Source organism: Haematobia irritans, chromosome 1 (assembly GCF_050003625.1).
Source record: "Haematobia irritans isolate KBUSLIRL chromosome 1, ASM5000362v1, whole genome shotgun sequence".
In the NCBI taxonomy this organism is placed as follows: domain Eukaryota; kingdom Metazoa; phylum Arthropoda; class Insecta; order Diptera; family Muscidae; genus Haematobia; species Haematobia irritans.
In genome coordinates this window covers 51803254-51829813 of record NC_134397.1, presented here as the reverse complement: position 1 = coordinate 51829813, position 26560 = coordinate 51803254, and the positions used below count along the sequence as shown (strand labels likewise).

At 32.6% G+C, this 26560-nt stretch overlaps 1 long non-coding RNA gene across 1 annotated transcript; it reads right to left on the bottom strand.

Moving 5' to 3' along the window:
• Nucleotides 1-10909: 10909 nt before the first annotated feature.
• LOC142238585 (uncharacterized) lies at nt 10910-11466 on the bottom strand. The gene is made up of 2 exons (XR_012722766.1): nt 11278-11466; nt 10910-11214 (listed from the first exon to the last, which is right to left on the bottom strand). It is a non-coding gene; the product is annotated as an uncharacterized LOC142238585 (long non-coding RNA).
• Between the last annotated feature and the right edge of the window lie 15094 nt (nt 11467-26560).

Genomic DNA, 26560 nt, shown 5'->3' with positions numbered 1-26560 from the left:
AAAATTTTCTATAGAAATAAAATTTTGACAAAATTTTCAATAGAAATAAAATTTTGACAAAATGTTCAATAGAAATAAAATTTTGACAAAATTTTCTATAGAGATAAAATTTTTACAAAATTTTCTATAGAAATGAAATTATTACAAAATTTTCTATTGAAATAAAATTTTGACAAAATTTTCTACAGAAATAAAATTTTGACAAAATTTTCTGAAGAAATGAAATTTTGACAAAATTTTCTATACACAGAAAAAAAAGTGTCTCGTAAATTTAAGAAGATTTTTACAATAATTTATTACAAGAATTTTCCAGAATTTTAGTTCATTTTTCGTATCTTCAACGAAAATTAACTACTCGAAAGGAAATTTTACAAATTCTAAGTAGCAATCGTTTAGTTCATGGCCTACAAAATACGATGGAAATTTCCTTAAAAAATTTCTTAACTGGTAGTTAAAAATTCGTTTGTCATGCTATAAAACTACTTGTGAAATGTAAAGTATTTTCTAAATAATAAGTGCAATTTACTATAAGATTTTTTTGTATGAGAAAATATTTTTTTACGAAAAATGAACTTGAAAGTGGATAGCAATTTCGTACTGACAATTCCTATAGTTAATAATTGTTGGTAAAAAATTACCCAATGAAATATTTATAGTTCACATGTAATTAAATTTATAGACATTTTCGTCAAAAATGGTAGATAACATTTCATGAAGATTTTGCAAATTTTAAATTAAACGTTTCATCGTTCATAAACTGGTGTGCCTTTACGAATATTATTTTTAGAGTAAATTGTCATCAGATGCGATGAACTAATGCATAGTACAGAGATCTTTATCGGCATAGTGGAATGTGATTAATGTAAAGATGATGTTACTTGAGTTTTGTTTGAGTGAGAGTAATGCATTAATGAGAAATGGTAGCGAGAGCTGGTATGTTATGTTTACATGAGCGTGAGGTTGTTTTTATTTTTGTTCATTTAGTGGTTTGTGTGTGTGTTTCTTATACGCGGATGGTTTATTTGGCTGGATGAGGTGTTGTTTTCAATAAAGGCACATGCGTTTTTGTTGTTGTAGGAATGTTTTGGCTTTGCTTGGTTTTGTTTGGCATGCTTCAGTTGTATAGTTGGCGTTGGCGTGGGTTGTTGCATCTTTTAAGCAGGTATGCAACAAGGGAATATAAAGGCATGGAATATTTTGGATTTTTGGTGTTTGTTTATTAAACCTTTTAAATGAAAGTTATTAATATATTATCGGTAGTTTAGAAAAAAGTTATTAAGAATATTTAGGAAAATATGTTGAAATTGAAAGTGTATTGAAATGTTTATTATTCAATGTAAAAAATTAATATTCAATTCCAGATGAATTTGGAAATTTTTTGTTATATCTCAGCGTATTGTTTAGTCATAAATTGGTAAGTATTTTTTTAATATGGCTTTCTTTTAAAAATAATGTTTTTTATGTATATTATTATTAATTAATTTTTATGGATACCAGTTTAATATTTTTCTTTATTGTAAAAGCAATATTTAATTTCAGAGCAACTCCAGATGGATTCGAACAAATTTAAAAAATAGAGAATTAGTAAGTTTTCTTTTACAAATTGGCTTTCTTTCAACTAGAATATTTACCTTTTTACCATCAAAATTACAGGTTTTTAATACCTTATTTTAGTATTTCTTTAATAAAATTTTTTTGGAAACGAATGTAATATTTTTAATGTAAAAAACAAACATTTAATTTCAGAATAACTCCTTAAAAATTTGGAAACATTTTTAGTACTCCTTTGCTTGTAATTTAATAGTGAATTGGTAAGGATTCTTTAACTTTCTTTTAACCCTGGACAGCCATCCTTAGTTTTTGTACATTAACGTCATCCTTCGTCATTTTGACTACGGCTCATTTCACGACGCTATAATTTTCATCGTGAGCGAAACTTGAATTTATTTTCTTATTTTATTATTATTTTTTTCATTTGAAACCTATTTAATAATTTTATATAATGTAAAAAATAAATATTTAATTTCAGAGTAATCCAAGTAAATTTGGACAACTTTTTATATTTCCCCTAAGCGTACAATTTAATAGAGAATTGGTAAGTTTTACATTAAAACTTTGGCTGTCTTTCAACTAGAATATTTATTTTATTATATCATTCACATCGATAACAACACAGTTTTATGAGTTTATATAGAATACTTCATTATTTCTCTAATTGTTTCAGGTACAAATTTTATGAGATACGTTTTCCAAAGAAAAGTTGAATTCCATACACCATTTCATAAAATGACCCCAAGTATGGTAAGTTACAAGCTAAAATGATGAATTAAAAAATTATATTTCATTACTTGGTGTTAATTTTTAACAATTTTCATTGTTGCTTCCATTTTTTTCCAGCAAGATATGTGAAAAAATTACCTACGATGAATAAAAAAAAGGATAAGTCAAAATGTCCATACAGCGAGTTCAAATGAACTACTCTCTGTTCCACGTGGTCATAATTTTTATTCACAAAAAACATTGTGTTAAAAACTTTCATCATAAGTTTTTATAATAAAGTACTTTTGCTTAACGAAAGTTTAATTTTAATGTATGAACATTTTCATAATAGTAAAACGGTTTGTTGTTCCTTTAATTATTTAATTTCTCTGTACTGTGGAATGATTGATTTAAAAATAGTTTAGTCGTCGACATTTTAAAGAGACTGTTAACCAAAAAATAAGCAAGTAAACCAAAATAATACTGACTTTTCAACTTGGTAGGGGTATATAAATCTTATGGTGTTGTAAAAATGAACTAAAATACAATGTTATAGATGAACTAAAATTTAAGAGAATTATAAGCTAGACAAGTTGAAAAAAATCTTAAGGGCTAAATCATGGTCAATATTACTACAGTTTAGTTAATTTTGCAATGGAAAAGGGTTCACTGTTTTTTAGTGTAGAAATAAAATTTTGATAAAACTTTCTATAGAAATAAAGTTTTGACAAAATTTTTCTATGAAAATAAAATTTTGACAAAATTTTCTATGGAAATAAAATTTTGACAAAATTTTCAATAGAAATAAAATTTTCATAAAATTTTCAATAGAAATAAAATTTTCAATAGAAATAAAATTTTCATAATATTTTCAACAGAAATAAAATGTTGACAAAATTTTCTATAGAAATAATATTTTGACAAAATTTTCTATAGAAATAATATTTTGACAAAATTTTCTATAGAAATCAAATGTTGACAAATTTTCTATAGAAATAAAATGTTAACAGAATTTTCTATAGAAATAAAATGCTGACAAAATTTTTAATAGAAATAAAATTTTCATAAAATTTTCAATAGAAATAAAATTTTCATAAAATTTTCAATAGAAATAAAATTTTGACAAAATTTTCAATAGAAATAAAATTTTGACAAAATTTTCTATAGAGATAAAATTTTTACAAAATTTTCTATAGAAATAAAATTTTTACAAAATTTTCTATAGAAATAAAATTTTGACAAAATTTTCTATAGAAATAAAATTTTGACAAAATTTTCTAAAGAAATGAAATTTTGACAAAATTTTCTATAGAAATAAAATTTTGATAAAATTTTCTATAGAAATAAAGTTTTGACAAAATTTTTCTATGGAAATAAAATTTTAACAAAATTTTTCTATGGAAATAAAATTTTGACAAAATTTTCTATGGAAATAAAATTTTGACAAAATTTTCTATCGAAATAAAATTTTGGCAAATGTTTCTATAGAAATAAAATTTTTAAAAAAGTTTCTATAGAAAATTTTGACAAAATTTTCAATAGAAATAAAATTTTGACAAAATTTTTTTATAGAAAGAAAATTTTGACAACATTTTCTATTGGAATAAAATTTTGACAAAGTTTTCTATAGAAATAAAATGTTGCCAAAATTTTCGATAGAAATAAAATTTTGGCAAAATTTTCTATAGAGATAAAATTTTGACAAAATTTTCTATTGACAACATTTTCTATAGAAATAAAATTTAGGCAAAATTTTTCTTGGAAATAATATTTTGAAAAATTTTCTGTAGAAATAAAAATTTGACAAAATTTTCTATAGAAATAAAAAATAAATTTGACAAACATTCTTTTCCTTTGTTGGTTAAGCTACACTTGTAGTTTAGTCAATGTATGGTTTTAAGCTGCAATAAAAACAACAACAATGCTTAAAGAACAAAACCAATAATAACAAAACAAAAAGAATGGAAAAAGAAGAGGAGGCACGCTCAAAATAAACCCAGCCAACTCAATTCAAATCGATGATTTGACAGTGGCATAGGAAAAGATATATGTTTGTTTTGAATTTATTTCGGCATAAGCCGGCTATCATACAAAACCTTTTTTCGGGAGGTTCAAGTGTGGTTCATTGTTGGGTTTAATGAACTGCCTGAATTTATTCTGATAATTGGTTGATAGTTTTTCTGCAAGTAGAGGATGCTGATGAGGAATGTGGTAATTCCGAAACGTGCGTCCATCCAACCAACCATCTTGCAGCCCTATGCCCAAATAAATTTGACAAACATTATTTTCCTCTGTTGGTTAAGCTACATTTGTAGTTTAGTCAATGTATGGTTTTAAGCTGCAATAAAAACAACAACAACAACAGAAATAAAATGTTGACGAAATTTTCTATAGAAATAAAATTTTGACAACATTTTTATAGACAAAAAGTTTTGATAAAATTTTCTATAGAAATAAAATTTTGATAAAATTTTCTATTGGAATAAAATTTTGACAAAGTTTTCTATAGAAATAAAATGTTGCCAAAATTTTCTATAGAAATAAAATTTTGACAAAATTTTCTATACAGAGATACAATTTTGACAATATTTTTTATAGAAATAAAATTTATGCAAAATTTTACTTGGAAATAACATTTTGACAAAATTTTCTATTGGAATAAAATTCTGACAAAGTTTTCTGTAGAGATAAAATTTTGACAAAATTGTCTATAGAAATAAAATATTGACAAAATTTTCAATAGAAATAAAATGTTCATAAAATTTTCAATAGAAATAAAATTTTCATAATATTTTCAACAGAAATAAAATGTTGACAAAATTTTCTATAGATATAATATTTTGACAAAATTTTCTATAGAAATCAAATGTTGACAAACTTTTCTATAGAAATAAAATGTTGACAGAACTTTCTATAGAATAAAATGCTGACAAAATTTTTAATAGAAATAAAATTTTCATAAAATTTTCAATAGAAATAAAATTTTCAATAGAAATAAAATTTTGACAAAATTTTCTATAGAAATAAAATTTTGACAAAATTTTCTATAGAAATAAAACTTTGACAAAATTTTCTACAGAAATAAAATTTTGACAAAATTTTCTACAGAAATAAAATTTGGACAAAATTTTCTATACAGATAAAATTTTTACAAAATTTTCTATAGAAGTGAAATTTTGAAAAAATTTTCTATAGAAATAAAATTTTGACAAAATTTTCTAAAGAAATAAAATGTTGACAAAATTTTCTAAAGTTATGAAATTTTGACAAAATTTTCTATAGAAATAAAATTGTGATAAAATTTTCTATAGAAATAAAGTTTTGACAAAAATTTTTTTTTTACAAAATTTTTTGGAATAAAACTTTGACAAAATGGTCTATTGGAATAAAATTTTGACAAAATTTTCTATAGAAATACAATTTTGACAAGCTTTCTATAGAAATAAAATTTTCTATAGAAACAAAATTTTGACAAAATTTTCTATAGAAAATTTTTATTTTCTATAGACAATAAAGATTTTATTTTCTATAGAAATAAAATTTTGACAAAATTTTCAATAGAAATAAAATGTTGACAAAATTATCTATAGAAATAAAATGATGACAAAATTTTCTACTGAAATAAAATTTTGACAAAATTTTCTATAGAAATAAAATTTTGACAAAATTTTCTATAGAAATAAAATTTTGACAAAATTTTCTATAGAAATAAAATTTTGACAAAATTTTCTATAGAAATAAAATTTTGACAAAATTTTTTATTGGAGTAAAATTTTCACAAAATTTTCTATTGGAATAAAATTTTGACAAAATTTTCTATTGGAATAAAATTTTGACAAAATTTCTATTGGAATACAATTTGACAAAATTTTCTATTGGAATAAAATTTTGACAAAATTTTCTATTGGAATAAAATTTTGACAAAATTTTCTATAGAAATAAAATTTTGACAAACTTTTCTATAGAAATAAAATTTTGACATGCTTTCTATAGAAATAAAATTTTCTATAGAAACAAAATTTTGACAAAATTTTCTATAGAATAAAATTTTGACAAAATTTTCTATAGAAATAAAATTTTGACAAAAATTTTTATTGGAGTAAAATTTTCTATTGGAATAAAATTTTGACAAAATTTTCTATTGGAATAAAATTTTGACAAAATTTTCTATTGGAATAAAATTTTGATAAAATTTTGACAAAATTTTCTATAGAAATTAAATTTTGACAAACTTTTCTATAGAAATAAGGTTTCAACAAATTTTTCTAGAACAATAATATTTTTAAAATTATTTTCAAACAAAAAAAAAAAAAAACAAAACAAGTTTTTTTTTTTAATTTGGTTGATTTTTGGTACAATTTTTGGTAAATTATTTTTAGCACCAGTGGCAACCGTTCTCAGACCCCATAAAGTATGTAAATTCGGGGTATGGTGAAATTCTAGAAATCTAGTGATGTCCGTCCGTTCGTCTGTTGAAATCTTTGAACGAAACAATCTATCGACTTGAAGCTTAGCACAAGTAGTTGTTATTGATGTAGGTCAGACGGTTGTGCAAATAGGTAATATCAGACCACTTTTTCGTATAGCCCCGATATAAACCGACCCACGGATTAGGGGCCTCTTGAAGGAGTAAGTTTTACTCAATCCAGTTAAATTTAGTATATGATGTTGGTATATGGCCTCCAGTAACTATGCATAAATGTGTCCATATCGGTCTATAATTACCCGGCAAAACAATTTGGAAGTTCCTAAAGGCTCAACTTTGAAAGCACTTCCAAAAATGTTCACGCAAAGATGTGATTTATTTTGACTACACAGAAAGTTCTATTAATTTATTTTTTTATAACTAGCTTTTTTCATATTTTCAATAAGTAATTATCATTCTTCTCTGTTTCAAATAGGTTAAAAATAGAGTAAGAATTTATAATATGGTACAAATTATTTAAATTCTGTCGAAAAAAAATGCTAAATATGTTCTAGAAAAATTAAATTATAGAATTTTTGAAAATATTGTGGTCCAAGCGTTGCATTAAAAATCATAAAAAAATATAAAAATTATTTATTTGGCGAACTAAGAATTTTTTTAATTCACATCCGAAATACTGAATTCGGATCACACCTTAAGAAGTGATGCAAATTCAGTGCAACGGCTGTTGAAATGGCGGACATCCGTTCTATGGCAAGCCCATATTAAATTTATCGCTTCTGCGCCAATTCTGCGCCACTTCCGGATGCAAAAAGAACATTTTCACAACATTTTTGCCGATGCTTTTTTGCAGGGTATATACACCCAGAGAAGGAATATGATCACCTCAAACCTGTTTCAAGAGCACTATGTTACCTTTCACAGCGACCATGTAGCATTTTTGTCGCAAGAATATTCTTTTCTCGTCAAACATAACATGCTTTCCGAAATTAGATAGATAATCTCCGAGAAAATAACATGGTTTCGACAAACATTCTACATGTTTTCCGTGAAAAAGTAACATTATGTTCTTGGAACATGATTGGGATAATCATATTGCTTCTCTGCGTGTAGCCTCCATATAAATCGATCCCCAGATTTGATTTGATCCTTTCATCCGATCCTATTTAAATTTTGTACATGATGTTAATTTATGACCTCATATCAACATGCACAAATTGGTGCGTATCGGTCCATAATTATATATAGCCCCCATATAAAGCCATCCACAGATTATACTTCTTGAGCCTTTTGGAAACGCAAATTCTATGCGATTCTTTTTAAATTTGGTACGTGAAATGCTTTCATGCAAAAATTTGTCCGTATCAATTCATAGCTAACATATATAGACCACATACAGAAAAAAATTTTCTGCAAAATATTTCCAATTAAAATTTTAATTGAATTTTCAAAAATTATTTAATTAAAAATTTACTTTGTTTAACAAATTATTTAATTAAAACAAATTTTAATAGTATCAATTAAATTTTTCATTGGATCAATTAACTTTTTAATTGACCTTGAATGTGATTGAAGACAAATAAATATTTTTCTGTGTATATAGTCCCCATAGAAGCTCACCGTCAAATTTTTTTTTGGTTAATCGTGTAGGACCAAATTTCATCCGATCTACTTAAAATTTGGCTCTCTAATTATCGTACGAAAATTGGTCCCATCACGAACTAAATTGGCTTATATAAGTATTTAATCTCACTTTTTATACCCACCACCATATAGAATTGTGACGGGAGTTTGTCATTCCGTTTGTATTACGTCGAACTACCGATTTCCGACTATATAAATTATATATAATCTTGATCAGGGAGAAATTCTGAGACGATATAAGCATGTCCTTCTGTCCGTCTGTCTGTCTGTTGTAATCACGCTACAGCCTTCAATAATGGCGCTATCGTCCTGAAATTTGGCACAGATTCGTTTTTTGTTCGCAGGCAGGTCAAGTTCGAAGATGGCCTATATTGGTCCAAGTTTTGATATAGTCCCCATATAAACCGAACTCCCGATTTGGGATCTTGGGCTTATAAAAACCGTTGTTATACCCTCCACCATAGGATGGGGGGTATATTAACTTTGTCATTCCGTTTGTAACACATGGAAATATTGCTCTAAGACCCCATAGAGTACATATATTCTGGGTCGTGGTGAAATTCTGAGTCGATCTGAGCATGTCCGTCCGTCCGTCCGTCTGTTGAAATCACGCTAACCTCCGAACGAAACAAGCTATCGACTTGAAACTTGGCACAAGTAGTTGTTATTGATGTAGGTCGGATGGTATTGCAAATGGGCCATATCGGTCCACTTTTACGTATAGCCCCCATATAAACGGACCCCCAAATTTGGCTTGCGAGGCCTCTAAGAGAAGCAAATTTCATCCCATCCGGCTGAAATTTGGTACATGGTGTAAGTATATGGTCTCTAACAACCATGCAAAAATTGGTCCACATCGGTCCATAATTATATATAGCCCCCATATAAACCGATCCCCCGATTTGGCTTGCGGAGCCTCTAAGAGAAGCAAATTTCATCCGATCCGGCTGAAATTTGGTACATGGTGTTAGTATATGGTCTCTAACAACCATGCAAAAATTGGTTCACATCGGTCCATAATTATATATAGCCTCCATATAAACCGATCACCAGATTTGACCTCCGGAGCCTCTAATAAGACCAAAATTCATCTGATTCAGTTGAAATTTGGTACGTGATGTTAATATATGGCCTCAAACACCCATGCAAAAATTGGCCGATATCGGTCCATAATTATATATAGGCTCCATATAAACCGATCCCCAGATTGACCTCCGGAGCACCTTGGTAGAGCAAAATTCTTCCCATTCGGTTGAAATTTGGTACGTGATGTTAGTATAGGGTATCCAACAACCATGCAGGAATTGGTTCCTATCAGTCCATAATAATATATAGCTCCCATATACACCGATCCCCAGATTTGACCTCCGGTGCCTTTGGAGAAGCAAAATTCATCCGATCTATTTGAAATTTGGTACGTGGTGGTAGCATATGATATTTAACAACCATGTTAGTTGAAATTTGTGGATGACAGTCTTTCGTAGAAGTTTCTACGCAATCCATGGTGGAGGGTACATAAGCTTCGGCCTGGCCGAACTTACGGCCGTATATACTTGTTTTTATCTAATTTGCCTGAAATTGGAAACCTAGAGGTATTTTAGGATCATCAAAAAGTGTACCGAAAATGGTGAGTATCGGTCAATGTTTTGGTATAGCCCCCATATGGACCGATTTCAAGATTTTGCTTCTTGGGCGTCTAGAAAGTGTATTTTCTATCCGATTTGCCTGAAATTGAAAATCTAGAGGTATTTTAAGACCACAAATTGGTGTGTCGAAAATGGGGTGTATCGGTCCATCTTTTGGTATAGCCCCCATATAGACCGATCTCCCAATTTTCCTTCTTGGGCGTATAGAAACTGTATTTACAATCCGATTTGCCTGAAATTAGAAATCTAGAGGTATTTTGGGACCATAAAGAGGTGTGTCAAAAATGGTCAGTATCGGTCCATGTTCTGGTATAGCCCCCATATGGACCGATTTCCCGATTTTATTTCTTGGGCTTCTAGAATCCGTAGTTTTTATCCAATTTTCCAAAAATTAGAAATCTAGAGGTATTTTAGGACCATAAAGGTATGTGTCGAAAATGGTCCCTATCGGTCCATGTTTTTGTATAGCCACCATATAGACTGATCTCCCGATCTTACTTCTTGGGCTTGTAGAATTCGTAGTTTTTACCCAATTTGTCCATGTTTTGGTATTATCCACTTTGCCTGAAATTGGAAACCTAGGTATTTTATGACCACAAATATGTTAACCAAGTACACTGGTAGAAAAAGTTTCGTTAATACGATGAATTTCTACGTTGTATTAACGAAATTCTTCATTAAAAGTCAGCCAACGTAGCATTTCGTTATAACAACGTAATTTTACGTTATATTTACGAAGCACTTTGTGGAATACTTTTCGTAGTATTAACGAATAATTACGTTGCTATTACGTAGCCTTTTCGTTGTATTAACGAATATTATTCGTTGTATGAATGAAATTTATTCGTTGTATGGGTGCAGCTTATACGTTGTATGAATGAAAATTATTCATTGTATGAATGAAAGGCGAACGTTGTATAAATGAACACAAACGTTATATTAATGAAACCCAACCAATTAGCGCATTTGAGTGTAGTAATTGGTAGTGTATTATTTTTTGTTAAGATCTTTGAAATATGGTTTATATACAGTAAGAAATAATATATAATGATAAATTAAGTAATATAATAAACATATATTGTGACTTTCACTTAAGAAAAAAAAGCCTCTTATTTCTAAGATCAAAAAATGATAATCGTATCACCGTGTCCATTTATCCAATTTTTGTGCAACCAAGGTTCATCACCGTAATTGTTCCGCCTTCCTCATCTGAAAGTTCACTTCCCCGGGGCATTTTCACTAAAGATTAAAAATGTACACTATATTTCTTGCGAATATACAAAAAACACCAATTTAACTCACCTCACCCATCTATGTTTATTATTCACAACGAAACTGTAATGAGCGTGTGCACTCTTCAGCGAAAAGAACGTAAATGTTGTTAATGTTTGCCCATCAGACAAGTTTTCTGTTGAACTTTTTACCGTTTGTTTTTCAAGACGCACACATGTGCTTATTGCCATACTAAGATGTGTATGTACCAATTACATACACGCTAGAGAGAGTATGAAGAGACGTTTTAGAGAGAGAGAGAGAGAGAGAGAGAGTAAGGAGAGGCAGAAATACTCAAACTCCCATTCGTATTATTAATGAACATATTTCATTAATATGACGAAATATAACAATTTAAAATTTATTTTTTAACGAGCCATATCATTATATTAACGATCGATTTCGTTTTATAAATGAAATTTTCAATTCCAGTTTCAGAGTATATAAAACGACTGTTTAGTTTAAAAGTTTCCAAAAGTTACTCTCTATGTGCAAATGATTATAATAATTTCATCTTGGAAAATTTTTTTATTCTAATTCTTGAAAAAATTACAAAGTTAATATTCGTAATATTAACGAAACGTGTTTCATTAATATAACGAAAAACCAAAACACAAAAAATTGTCTTTTAACGATTGATTTCGTTGTATTAACGATCACTTTCGTTCTTATAACGAAAAATTTCGTAATATTAACGAAAAATAATCAACGAAGCCCGTTCGTTAATAATACGAAACATTTTTCTACCAGTGTATGGTGTGTATCGAGCCATGTTTTGGTATAGCCCCCATATGGACCGATTTCCTGATTTTGTTTCTTTGGCGTCTAGAAAGTGTATTTTCTATCGGATTCGCCTGAAATTGAAAATCAAGAGGTATTTTAGGACCGCAAATTGGTGTGTTGAAAATGGGGTGTATCGGTCCACATTTTGGCGTAGCCCCCATATAGACCGATTTCCCGATTTTATTTCTTTGGCTTCTAGAATCCGTAGTTTTTATCCAATTTGCCAAAAATTAGAAATCTAGAGGTATTTTAGAACCATAAAGAGATGTGTCGAAAATGGTCCGAATCGGACTATGTTTTGGTATAGCCCCCATATAGACTGATCTCCCGATTTTATTTCTTGGACTTGTAGAATTCGTAGTTTTTACCCAATTTGTCCATGTTTTGGTATTATCCACTTTGCCTGAAATTGGAAACCTAGGTATTTTAGGACCACAAATATGTTAACCAAATATGGTGTGTATCGAGCCATGTTTTGGTATAGCCCCCATATGGACCGATTTCCCGATTTTGCTTCTTGGGCGTGTAGAAAGTGTATTTTCTATCCGATTCGCCTGAAATTGAAAATCAAGAGGTATTTTAGGACCACAATTTGGTGTGTTGAAAATGGGGTGTATCGGTCCATATTTTGGTGTAGCCCCCATATAGACCGATTTCCCGATTTTATTTCTTTGGCTTCTAGAATCCGTAGTTTTTATCCAATTTGCCAAAAATTAGAAATCTAGAGGTATTTTAGGACCATAAAGAGATGTGTCGAATATGGTCCGTATCGGTCCGTGTTTTTGTATAGCCCTCATATAGACTGATCTCCCGATTTTACTTCTTGGGCTTGTAGAATTTGTAGTTTTTACCCAGTTTGTCTGAAATTTGAATTCTAGACGTATTTGAGGACGTATTTAAGGGGTGTGTCGAAAATGATGAAAATTGGTCCATGTTTTGGTATTATCCACTTTGCCTGAAATTCGAAACCTATGTATTTTAGGACCACAAATATGTCAACCAAATATGGTGTGTATCGAGCCATGTTTTAGTATAGCCCCCATATAGACCGATCACCCGATTTAACTCCTTGGGCTTCTAGGAACCGTGGTTTTTATCCGATTTGCCCGAAAATGTAAATATACTGGTATTTTAGACCCTCAAAAATCTGTATCGCATTTATTTTTACGGGTCCATTATGTAAGGCATCGATATAGACCGATTTCACTTCTTGAGTGTATAGCAGGCGCACTGATCATAAAAATTGTTTGAAACTGAAAGTAAAATTGCCTGATTTTACTCCTCGTAATCATTTAAATAATAACGGTATAAATCTACAGATTTACAAGGTATGTTTATGATTTCTCTAAAACTCAAACAAAATTGTTTCTTATAAATCCAGAATCTGATCTAGTCTTCCTCCGCTACGGCGAAGAGTTTTTAAAGGAATCTATTATATTTGATTCATGGTGGTGGGTATTTAAGATTCGGCCCGGACGAACTTACTACTATATGTACTTGTTTCGTCTAACATATACTCCATATGCACCAACTTAGGAGTACAACCTGAAAGGCAATGTTAAGCAATTTTAAGATACCTTTCCATTCGGTTGTGGATGAAAGTCTTTAGTAGAACTTTAAATCCATGGTCGTAGTGTACACAAGATTTGGCCTGGTTTGGAACTTTCACCTGAATATACTTCGTTTAATGGATGAAATGCTCTTTACCAAAAAAAAACATTGTATTGAAGTGTATTAAACAACATCAAATCTTTAATGGAATATTGCAACTACGATATATCCTCCTATTGCAAGTCTTGTCTTCACTTATGCTCTTTGCTATCATTAACTGCTTAGTGTTCTATTGTATCATTACCATAGAATCCATTTACCCAAATTTGCTTAGGAAGACGATGTGTCTCTCAATTGCTCTGGGCTCTTTCCAATTAGCCCAGGTCCGATTAGCCTTCTTACTCTAGAACACGAACTTTGCACAATGAGTGACGCATTGTCACACATGCCAATAATAATAAAGTACAAAATTTCACATTTTACTGACAAGTATATAATTGCATGACGTGGACAGTATATCAGGAAAATATCGTAGATGGGTTTAAATACAGTTATATTCATATTATCATAATCGGTTTTTGACATTACTAGGCGATGCTAACTAAGTTTTGCGTGGAGTGAATGAATTTCAAAAGTGAATGGAATTATTGATAAACCTTCAACACATTCGGGAAGTCTAGCGATCTGGGGATCTTTCTATATGGAGACTTTTTTATGGACCATAAATACCTTTAATCCAGAGCAATTTCAAGTAAGGCGGATAGAAAACATGTCTACTCGACGGATAGGTCTATTGAAACCATATTCCATGAACTAATCAGCTTTATTGACAGCTTACTATCCGTCGATGAATACACAATTTGGGCTTTTCTAGACATCGAAGGGACATTCAATAATATCCATCCGAGTTTGATATTAAATGGATTGGTAACTCTGAATGTTGATCAAGGGATACTTAGGCGGTTAGACAAACTTTTAACCAAGAGAAGTATTTCAGTCCCTCAAGAGCAAGCAAACATTCAAAGCTACTTGAAGAAAGGTACTTCCCAAGGAGAAGTCCTATCATCTCTTCTTTAGAATGTTGTTATAAACAACCTTCTGATTTCACTACAAAAATAAAGGCTCAAAGAAATGCCATACGCAGATGATGTGGCTCTTGCAGTCAGAGGAAAAATATACAACGAGACCTCCGGATGACTGAGAAATGAGCAAAGAAAATGGTCTAGGAGTAAATCCTGCAAAGACATTATTAGCCATGTACTGCAAAGAATGCAAAATTCCTATTTCCTTGGATGGTGTTGAAATTCCCTTTGGTGAGTGTTCAAAATCCCTCGGAGTTATATTGGACATGCGGCTGAATCTTTGGTTTAATATTGGAGAAAGGCTGAGAAATGTCTCAGCAGCCTTGTACTGGTGCAAAGAGATAATGAGGAAAATGCAAAAAAAGTGGGCGACTAAAATCCCTTGACTGCATAGGGCAATGGTTAGATCTATAATGCGATACTGATGTTGTGGTCTGGTGGCCAAAACTTCAGTAGTCGACAAGCTTAGATAAAGTTCAGCGAATGGTGGGCTTTTATATTTCAGGTGCATTCACTAATACAGGAACAGATTCCCTTAATGTCATGTCGCATCGATTGCCTTTAGGCGGTAAATACTAGAATTACCTATACGTAATAGGTATTTCTAGTTAATGTGGTATCACAATAGACTGCAGTGAGCCTGAAAACTAGAAAAAAACATGCTGCCACTTAAACCTAACCTCACCTAAGGCGGATGCACATTTCTGTGACAAAACGCCCAAGAATTCAAATCGGGAGATTTTTCAACCTTAGAGTTATACAAAACACCTACCAGTAAATAGGTTTAACCTATACAAACCATATTCGCCTCACCTATTACAAAAAGTTTTCCAATGCAAAGCAAACCATGCGGTGTCTAGAATACAAGGAAATCAAATCGGGAAATCGGAAGCAAACGTAGGGCAGTGGTTAGCATGTCCGCCTTGCATACGTAAGGTCGTGGGCACGGTTGCCAATCGATCGAAAAATAATCTACCAACATTTGTAGAAAATTGTACAAAAATTCTACCAAACAAACAAGTATATACGGCCGTAAGTTCGGCCAGGCCGAAGCTTATGTACCCTCCACCATGGATTGCGTAGAAACTTCTTCTAAACACGGTAACGCTTGCCGATGGCAATGTATCTTAAAACCTCCTAACACCATCTTCTAAATTATAAGTAAGACCATACGTGGTATATATTAAATTAAAAACAAGTATATACGGCCGTAAGTTCGGCCAGGCCGAAGCTTATGTACCCTCCATCATGGATTGCGTAGAAACTTCCTCTAAACACTGTCATCCAGAATTACTTAAGTTGCGGTAACTCTTGCCGATGGCAAGGTATCTTAAAACCTCCTAACACCATCTTCTAAATTGATGTAAGTCCATACGTGGTATATATTAAATCAAAAAGATCGATCCAATACGTATATAATTCAGTTTGACAAAGTAGACATAAAATTTTGACAAAATTTTCTACAGAAATAAAATTTTCACAAAATTTTCTATAGAAATAAAAATTTTGACAAAATTTTCTATAGAAAGAAAATTTTGACAAAATTTTCTACAGAAATAAAATTTTAACAAAATTTTCTATAGAAATAAACTTTTGACAAAATTTTCTATAGAAATAAAATCTTGGTAGATTATTTTTGGCTCGAGTGGCAACCATGATTATGAACCGAATAAAATTTGAACAAAATCTTCTATAGAAATAACATTTTGACAAAATTTTCTATAGAAATAACATTTTGACAATGATGAAAATTTTATTATGAACCGAAAAAAATTTTAACAAAACTTTCTCTAGAAGTAAAATTTTGACAAAATTTTCTCTAGAAATAAAATTTTGGTAGATTATTTTTGGCTCTAGTGGCAACCATGATTATGAACCGATATGGACCAATTTTTGTGTGATTGGACCAATTTTGGTATGGTTGTTAGCGACCATATACTAACACCACGTTCCTAATTTGAACCGGATCGGATGAATTTTGCTCCTCCAAGAGGCTCCGGATGTCAAATCTGGAGAACGTTTTATATGGGGGCTATATATATTTATGGACCGATATGGACCAATTCTGCCACGGTTGTTAAAGATCATATACTAACACCATGTTCCAAATTACAACCGGATTGGATGAAATTTGCTTCTCTTGGAGACTTCGCAAGCCAAATCTGGGGATCGGTTTATATGGGGGCTATATATAATTATGAACCGATGTGGACCAATTTTTGCATGGTTGTTAGAGACCATATACCAATATCATGTACCAAATTTCAGGCGCATCGGATGAAATTTGCTTCTCTTTGAGGCTCCGCAACCCAAATCTGGGGATCGGTTTATATGGGCGCTATATATAATTATGGACCGATGTGAACCAATTTTTGCACGGTTGTTAGAGACCATATACCAATACCATGTACCAAATTTCAGCCGGATCGGATGCAATTTGCTTCTCTTTGAGGCTTCGCACGCCAAATCTGGATATCGGTTTATATGGGGTCTATATATAATTATGGACCGATGTGGACCAATTTTTGCATGGTTGTTAGAGACCATATACCAACATCATGTACCAAATTTCAGCCGGATCGGATGAAATTCGCTTCTCTTTGAGGCTCCGCAAGCCAAATCTGGGGATCGGTTTATATGGGGGCTATATATAATTATGTACCGATGTGGACCAATTTTTGCATGGTTGTTAGAGACCATATACCAACACCATGTACAAAATTTCAGCCGGATCGGATGAAATATGCTTCTGGTAGAGGCTCCACAATCCAAATCTGAGGGTCCCTTTATATGGGGGCTATACGTAAAAGTGGACCGATGTGGCCCATTTTCAATACCATCCGACCTACATCGATAACAACTACTTGTGCCAAGTTTCAAGTCGATAGCTTGTTTCGTTCGGAAGTTAGCGTGATTTCAACAGACGGACGGACGGACGGACGGACGGACGGACGGACGGACGGACATGCTTAGATCGACTCAGAATTTCACCACGACCCAGAATATATATACTTTATGGGGTCTTAGAGCAATATTTCGATGTGTTACAAACGGAATGACAAAGTTAATATACCCCCATCCTATGATGGAGGGTATAAAAAGATCGATCCAATACGTATATAATTCAGTTTGACAAAGTAGACATAAAATTTTGACAAAATTTTCTACAGAAATAAAATTTTAACAAAATTTTCTATAGAAATAAAATTTTCGCAAAATGTTCTATAGAAATAAAAATTTGACAAAATTTTCTATAGAAAGAAAATTTTGGCAAAAATTTCTACAGAAATAAAATTTCAACAAAATTTTCTATAGAAATAAAATCTTGGTAGATTATTTTTGGCTCGAGTGGCAACCATGATTATGAACCGAATAAAATTTTAACAAAATTTTCTCTAGAAATAAAATTTTGAAAAAATTTTCTATAGAAATAAAATTTTGACAAAATTTTCTATAGAAATAAAATTTTGGTAGATTATTTTTGGCTCTAGTGGCAGCCATGATTATGAAACGATATGGACCAATTTTTGAGTGATTGGACCAATTTTGGTATGGTTGTTAGCGACCATATACTAACACCACGTGCCTAATTTGAACCAGATCGGATGAATTTTGTTCCTCCAAGAGGCTCCGGAGGTCAAATCTGGAGAATGTTTTATATGGGGGCTATATATAATTATGGACCGATATGGACCAATTCTGGCACGGTTGTTAAAGATCATATACTAACACCATGTTCCAAATTACAACCGGATTGGATGAAATTTGCTTCTCTTGAGACTTCGCAAGCCAAATCGGGGGATCGGTTTATATGGGGGCTACATATAATTATGAACCGATGTGGACCAATTTTTGCATGGTTGTTAGAGACCATATACCAATATCATGTACCAAATTTCAGGCGGATCGGATGAGATTTGCTTCTCTTTGAGGCTCCGCAACCCAAATCTGGGGATCGGTTTATATGGGGGCTATATATAATTATGGACCGATGTGAACCAATTTTAGCATGATTGTAAGAGACCATATACCAACACCATGTACCAAATTTCAGCCGGATCGGATGAAATATGCTTCTCTTAGAGGCTCCACAAGCCAAATCTGGGGATCGGTTTATATGGGGGCTATATATAATTAAGGACCGATATGGACCAATTTTTGCATGGTTGTTAGAGACCATATACCAACATCATGTACCAAATTTCAGCCGGATCGGATGAAATTTTCTTCTCTTTGAGGCTCCGCAAGCCAAATCTGGGGATCGGTTTATATGGGGGCTATATATAATTATGGACCGATGTGAACCAATTTTTGCATGGTTGTTAGAGACCATATACCAACACCATGTACCAAATTTCAGCCGGATCGGATTAAATATGCTTCTGTTAGAGGCTCCACAAGCCAAATCTGACGGTCCCTTTATATGGGGGCTATACGTAAAAGTGGACCGATATGGCGCATTTTCAATACCGTCCGACCTACATCGATAACAACTACTTGTGCCAAGTTTCAAGTCGATAGCTTGTTTCGTTCGGAAGTTAGCGTGATTTCAACAGACGGACGGACGGACGGACGGACATGCTTAGATCGACTCAGAATTTCACCACGACCCAGAATATATATACTTTATGGGGTCTTAGAGCAATATTTCGATGTGTTACAAACGGAATGACAAAGTTAATATACCCCCATCCTATGATGGAGGGTATAATAAATATGTATATAATTCAGTTTGACAAAATTTTCTATAGAAATAAAAATTTAACAAAATTTTCTATAGAAATAACATTTTGACAAAATTTTCTATAGAAATAAAGTTTTGACAAAATTTTCTATAGAAATAAAGTTTTGACAAAATTTTCTATAGAAATGAAACTTTAACAAAATTTTCTATACAAATAAAATTTTTATAAAATTTTCTACAGAAATAAAATTTTGACAAAATTTTCTATAGAAAGAAAATTTTGCTAGATTATTTTTGGCTCGAGTGGCAACCATGATTATAAACCGATATGGACCAATTTTTGTGTGATTGGGGATCGGCTATATATAACTATAGACCGATATGGACCAATTTTGGCATGGTTATTAGCGGCCATATACTAACACCTCGTTGCAAATTTCAACCGGATCGGAAGAATTTTGTTCGTCCAAGAGGCTCCGGAGAATTCAAATTTGGGAATCGATTTATATGGGGGCTAATTATGGACCGATGTGGACCATTTTTTGCATGGTTGTTAGAGATCATATACCAACATCATGTACCACATTTCAGAAAGAACGGATGATATTTGCTTCCCTTAGAGTCTCCGCAAGCCACATCGGGGGATCGGTTTATATGGGGGCTATATATAATTATGGACCGAAGTGGACCAATTTTTGCGTAGTTATTAGAGACCACATACTAACACCATATACCAAATTTTAGCCGGATCGGATGAAAATTGCTTCTCTTTGAGGCTCCGCAAGCTAATCTGGGGATCGGTTTATATGGGGGCTATATATAATTATGGACCGATGTGGACCAATTTTTGCATGGTTGTTAGAGATCATATACCAACATCATGTACCACATTTCAGCAAGATCGGATGAAATTTGCTTCTCTTTGAGGCTCCGCAAGCCAAATCTGGTGATCGGTTTATATGGGGGCTATATATAATTATGGACTGATATGGACCAATTTTTGCATGGTTGTTAGAGACCATATACTAACACCATGTACCAAATTTCAGCCGGATCGGATGAAAATTGCTTCTCTTTGAGGCTCCGCAAGCCAAATCTGGAGATCGGTTTATATTCGGGCTATATATAATTATCGACCGATGTGGACCAATTTTTGCATGGTTATTAAAGATCATATATTAACACCATGTTCCAAATTTCAGCCGGATCGGATGAAATTTGCTTCTCTTAGAGGATCCGCAAACCAAATCTGGGGATCGGTTTATATGGGGTCTATATATAATTATGGACCGATGTGAACCAATTTTTGCGTAGTTGTTAGAGACCATATACCAACACCATGTACCAAATTTCAGCCGGATGGGACGAAATTTGCTTCTCTTTTAGGCTCCGCAATCCAAATCTGGGGATCGGTTTATATGGGGGCTATACATAATTATGGACCGATGTGAACCAATTTTTGCACGGTTGTTAGAGACCATATACCAACACCATGTACAAAATTTCAGCCGCATCAGATGAAATATGCTTCTCTTAAAGGCTCTGCAAGCCAAATCTGAGGGTCCCTTTATATGGGGGCTATACGTCAATACCAACTACTTGTGCCAAGTTTCAAGTCGATAGTTTGTTTCGTTCGGAAGTTAGCGTGATTTCAACAGACGGACGGACGGACATGCTTAGATCGACTCAGAATTTCACCACGACCCAGAATATATATATACTCTATGGGGTCTTAGAGCAATATTTCGATGTGTTACAAACGGAATGACAAAGTTAATATATCTTATGGTGGAGGGTGTAAAAATTTTTGAAGCAAAGATTATAAACTTTATCTTAATTAAAATTTCATTATTTTAAAGAAATTTGTCCTTAGTAACTTGTAAATTACCCATCCTAAAAACAAGAGTACAATAATGTACTTCGTACAACAACAATCTCCAATGCGCATCATAAATGATGAATGCATTTTGAAACAAACAGATTGGATAAAAATAAAAAAAAAAAAAAAAAAAACAAGTAAGGAAAGTCTAAAGTCGGGCGGGGCCGACTATATTATACCCTGCACCACTTTGTAGATCTAAATTTTCGATACCATATCACATCCGTCAAATGTGTTGGGGGCTATATATAAAGGTTTGTCCCAATTACATACATTTAAATATCACTCGATCTGGACAGAATTTGATAGACTTCTACAAAATCTATAGACACAAAATTTAAGTCGGCTAATTCACTAGGGTGGAACACAATGTTAGTAAATAAATATGGGAAACATTTAAATCTGAAGCAATTTTAAAGAAACTTCGCAAAAGTTTATTTATGATTTATCGCTCGATATATATGTATTAGAAGTTTAGGAAAATTAGAGTCATTTTTACAACTTTTCGACTAAGCTGTGGCGATTTAACAAGGAAAATGTTGGTATTTTGACCATTTTTCTCGAAATCAGATGGGAGCTATATCTAAATCTGAACCGATTTCAATCAAATTTTGCACACTTAACTGCACTACTAATTGTACTCCTAGTGCAAAATTTCAACCACATTGGTCCAAAACTCTGGCTTCTGGGGCCACATAAGTCCATATCGGGCGAAAATTATATATTGAAGCTATATCTAAATCTGAACGGATTTCAATCAAATTTGGCATACATGACTATACTACCAATTGTACTCCTTCTGCAAAATTTCAAGCTAATCGGGATAAAACTCTGGCTTCTGGGTCCATATAAGTGCATATCGGGCGAATGATATATATGGGAGCTATATCTAAATCTGAATCGATTTCAACCAAATTTGGCACGCATAGCTACAATGCTAAATCTACTCCCTGTGCAAAATTTCAACCAAATTGGGCCAAAACTCTGGCTTATAGGACCATATTAGTCCATATCGGGCGAAAGATATATATATGGGTGCTATATCTAAATCTGAACCGATTTCTTCCAAAATCAATAGGGTTCTATTCTGACCTAAATTAGGAACATGTGCCAAATTTGAAGGCGGTTGGACTTAAATTGCGTCCTAGACTTTGATCACAAAAATGTGTTCACAGACAGACGGACGGACGGACGGACAGACGGACATGGTTATATCGACTCAGGGACCCACCCTGAGCATTATTGCCAAAGACACCATGTGTCTATATCGTCTCCTTCTGGGTGTTACAAACATATGCACTAACTTATAATACCCTGTTCCACAGTGTGGCGCAGGGTATAAATATTTAGCAAAATGTTATTGCTATAGAAAAATTTGTCAACATTTTTGCGAAATTTTATCTCTATGGAAAATTTTTGCAAAATTTTATCTCTAGAGAAATTTTTTTGCATAATTTGATTCCTATAGAAAATGTTTGCAAAATTTTAGCTCCATAAAAAATGTTTGCAAAATTTTGTCTCTAAAGAAAATTTTATCAACATGTTATTGCTATAGATTTTTTTCCAATTTTGCCTTTATAGAAAATTTCGGCAAAATTTTATTGCTATAGAAAATTTTTGCAAAATTTTATTTCTATATAATTTTTTTTACAAAATTTTATTTCTATAGAAATTTGTTTTCAACATTTTATATCTATAGAAATTTTTTGTAAAATTTTATCTCTATAGAAAATTTTTGCATAATTTTATCTGTTATAGAAATTTTATCTCTATAGAATTTTTTTTTTAATTTATTCTCTATAGAAAATTTTTGCCAAATTTTATCTCTATAGAAAATCTTTGCCAAATTTTATCTCTATAGAAAATTTGTGTAAAATTTTATATCTATAGAAAATTTGTGTAAAATTTAAGTCTATATGAAATTTTTGCGAAATGTTATTTCTATATGAAAATTTTTATCTCTATAGAAAATTTTTGGCACATTTTATCTTTAAGAAATTTTTGCAAAATTTTATCTCTATAGAAAATTTTTGCAAAATTTTACCTCTAAAAAAATGTTCGTAAAATTTTATTCTTATGGAAAATTTGTGCAAAATTTTATCTCTATATAAAATTTTTGCAAAACTTTGTCTCTGTAGAAAATGCAAAATCTTATCCCTATAGGAAAGTTCTGGAAAATGTTTATCTCCATAGAAAACTTTTGCAAACTTTTATCTCTATAGGAAATTTTTTGTTAGTTTTTGTAAAAAAATTATCTCTATAGAAAATTTTGTGATTTCTATTTCTATTCACATCTTAGTAGGAGAGGAATATTTTGCAAAATCTACCAAAACATCAATAATTCTACCTATCTACCCAACAGTAAAAATATCTACCATTTTTGGTAGAATTCTACCAACTGTGGTAACCGTGGTCGATGGTTCAACCCCAATTTCGAACGAACACCAAAAGGTTTTTCAGCGGTGGATTATGCCCTCTCTCAACTGGGGAAATCGGTTTATATGGGAGCTATATTAAAACATGGCTGTCCATACAGACCATATATTGTGGATCTAAATTATGCTTAGATTTTAGGCAATACGGAAAAAATTATGTTCGAGAATTTCGAAGATGTCCTAGATCAAGGTCGATCTAGCACATCTTCGAAATTAGGATGCTCAAGAAATTTAATCTGGACATCGGTATATATAGGTCTTAAACATCAATTTAAAGCAAAGTAAGGTAGTAAGTGGTTTTCCTATAGAAAGTTCTCTATCAGGGCAATGTTCCGATGGTCAAGGATAAGAACAATCTAACACAATAAAAGCGGGAACTAACATGGACTAAATACAAATCAGTATATGACTTTTGTAGAAACATTGAAAACACATCCGAGGCATCTTAATGAAGAAATGCAACAACATTCACTTACTCAAGTCCGGGAGAGATTTAAACATAGGAGGGTTGATATATACTAACTTAACATAGTATAACTGATTTAGTCTATCATATACCCTGCTTCACCATACTTTACCGCTTTCTTATTTGCTATAAGTATTCATGCATTTTCATATTCTACTCAGCTATTGCTAACTTCTTAAACCACTGTAACCACATATGAATTCTGAAATCCTTTGATTCGAGACAAGAGTGTAATTTGAGTACAATCTTGCAGCTATTTTGGATGATTAAGTGTAGACGTCAAAGCCAAATGCAATTCAAATTACCTTTACCTAGGTGATAATAAACACATATACATGTACACACATACATATATAGACATACGCTTCAATGTATATATTTGCAGTTGACTTTCATCAGTATGTGTATAAGGAAACTTGATCAACATCTTGTATTCGTAGTAACACCTAAATTATGCATACACCACAAAGGATGTTCATATATTCTTCTAATTATAAAGCGAAACAGCATAGGAGCAAGGAGTTATTGCAGTTCAGAAATGGATTCATTCGTTCATACACAGAAAATTAAAAATCTGATTTTTCCATAAATACTGAAATTTTCTGGAAAATTATTCAATACACGTGATGCATTTTCTAAAGGGTACTAGAAAATAAGTAGACAAACTGGAGACTAAAATTGCATGGAATTTAGCGAAAGTTATGCCTGGTCGAATCTTACATACCCTATACCAAGGATTGCATGCAAAGTTCTACAGTTGCCGATGGTGGTATATTAAATTTGTCATTCCGTTTGTAACACATCGAAATATTGCTCTAAGACCTCATAAAGTATATATATTCTGGGTCGTGGTCAAATTCTGAGTCGATCTAAGCATGCCCGTCCGTCCGTTTGAAATCACGCTAACTTCCGAACGAAATAAGCTATCGACTTGAAACTTGGCATAAATAGTTGCTATTGATGTAGGTCGGATGGTATTGTAAATGGGCCACTTTTACGTATAGCCCCCATATAAGCGGACCCCCAGATTTGGCTTGCGGAGCCTCTAAGCGAAGCATATTTCATACGATCTAGCTGAAATCTTTCTCCTCACCAGGAGGAGAAAGGTTATCCGGTACAAGTCTCCTGAATTCCGGGCATAAAGTTGACGCTCTCGAAATCAGCAAGGTACCTAGGAGTTATTTTGGACTCCAGGCTGAACTGGATGGAGAATACTGCCGATCGCATTAAGAGGGCCTATGCGGCACTATACTCGTGTCAAAAATTGGTCGGGCAGAGATGGGCCTTCTCTTTTTGGCTGGCTTTATACCGCGGTTGTAAGACCTGCGGCCACATATGGCTGTCATGTTTGGTGGACAATCGTGAGATACCAAAACCATATATCGAGAATATATAGGGTAAATAGGACTGCACTCATCTATATGACAGGTGCCATGAGACCACAGCCACTGCCGCTGTGGAGGTACTGATGGGATTTATCCCACTCGACTTACACGTAAAGAAGACGGCTGAACTAACACATCTGAGACTTAGGAGCTTGAACACGCTGGAAAGGACAGCCTGCAGGCATACTGAAATTCTGGCCGGGCAGTATAGAGAGACGGACCATATGGCCACGGAGCATGTTTATCATCACAAACCGAAATACATTATACCTAGTATGGAGGAGTGGGAAGACAGGAGGATACCTTCGGAACCCTGAACATGTATACCGACGGCTCAAAGATGGAGGAAGGAACGGACAGCGGAATTTATTGTAATGAACTAGGAATAAGGGAGACTTACACGCTGGATAGCAGTGTTTTTCAGCCTGAGATTTCTGCGATCACAAAAGCTGCCGAGGAGGAAGAAGATTGAAAAATCACATCGAGGGATCAAAATCATCACAAACCGACATACATTATACTCAGTATGGAGGAGTGGGAAGACAGGAGGATACCCTTCGGAACCCTGAACATGTATACGGACTGATCAAAGATGGAGGAAGGGACGGGCAGCGGAATCTATTGTAGTGAACTAGGAATAAGTGAGTATTACACGCTGGATAGTGATTGGAGTATTTTTCAGGCTGAGATTTCTGCGATCACAATGGCTGCCGAGTCGCTGTTGATGAGGCCGTTATTCAGAAGCGATATCAGCTTCTTCATCGACAGCCAGGCAGCTATGAAGGCATTGTGCAGTGCTGACATAAGGTCTAGGGTTGTCAGCCGCTGTCGTCGAGAACTCAAAGATCTCACTGAACAGCATAATATAACTCTGTGCTGGGTACCCGGGCACTATGGGATAATAGGAATTGAGAAAGCGGATGTGCTGGCTAAGGAGGGTGCTCGTTGAACGAACAACGTCCTACCGGACGTTTTTCCTCCACTATCTTCTTAGCATTACAGGATAGAGGTTAAATATGATGAGCAATGGCGAAGACTCTGAGTCTCT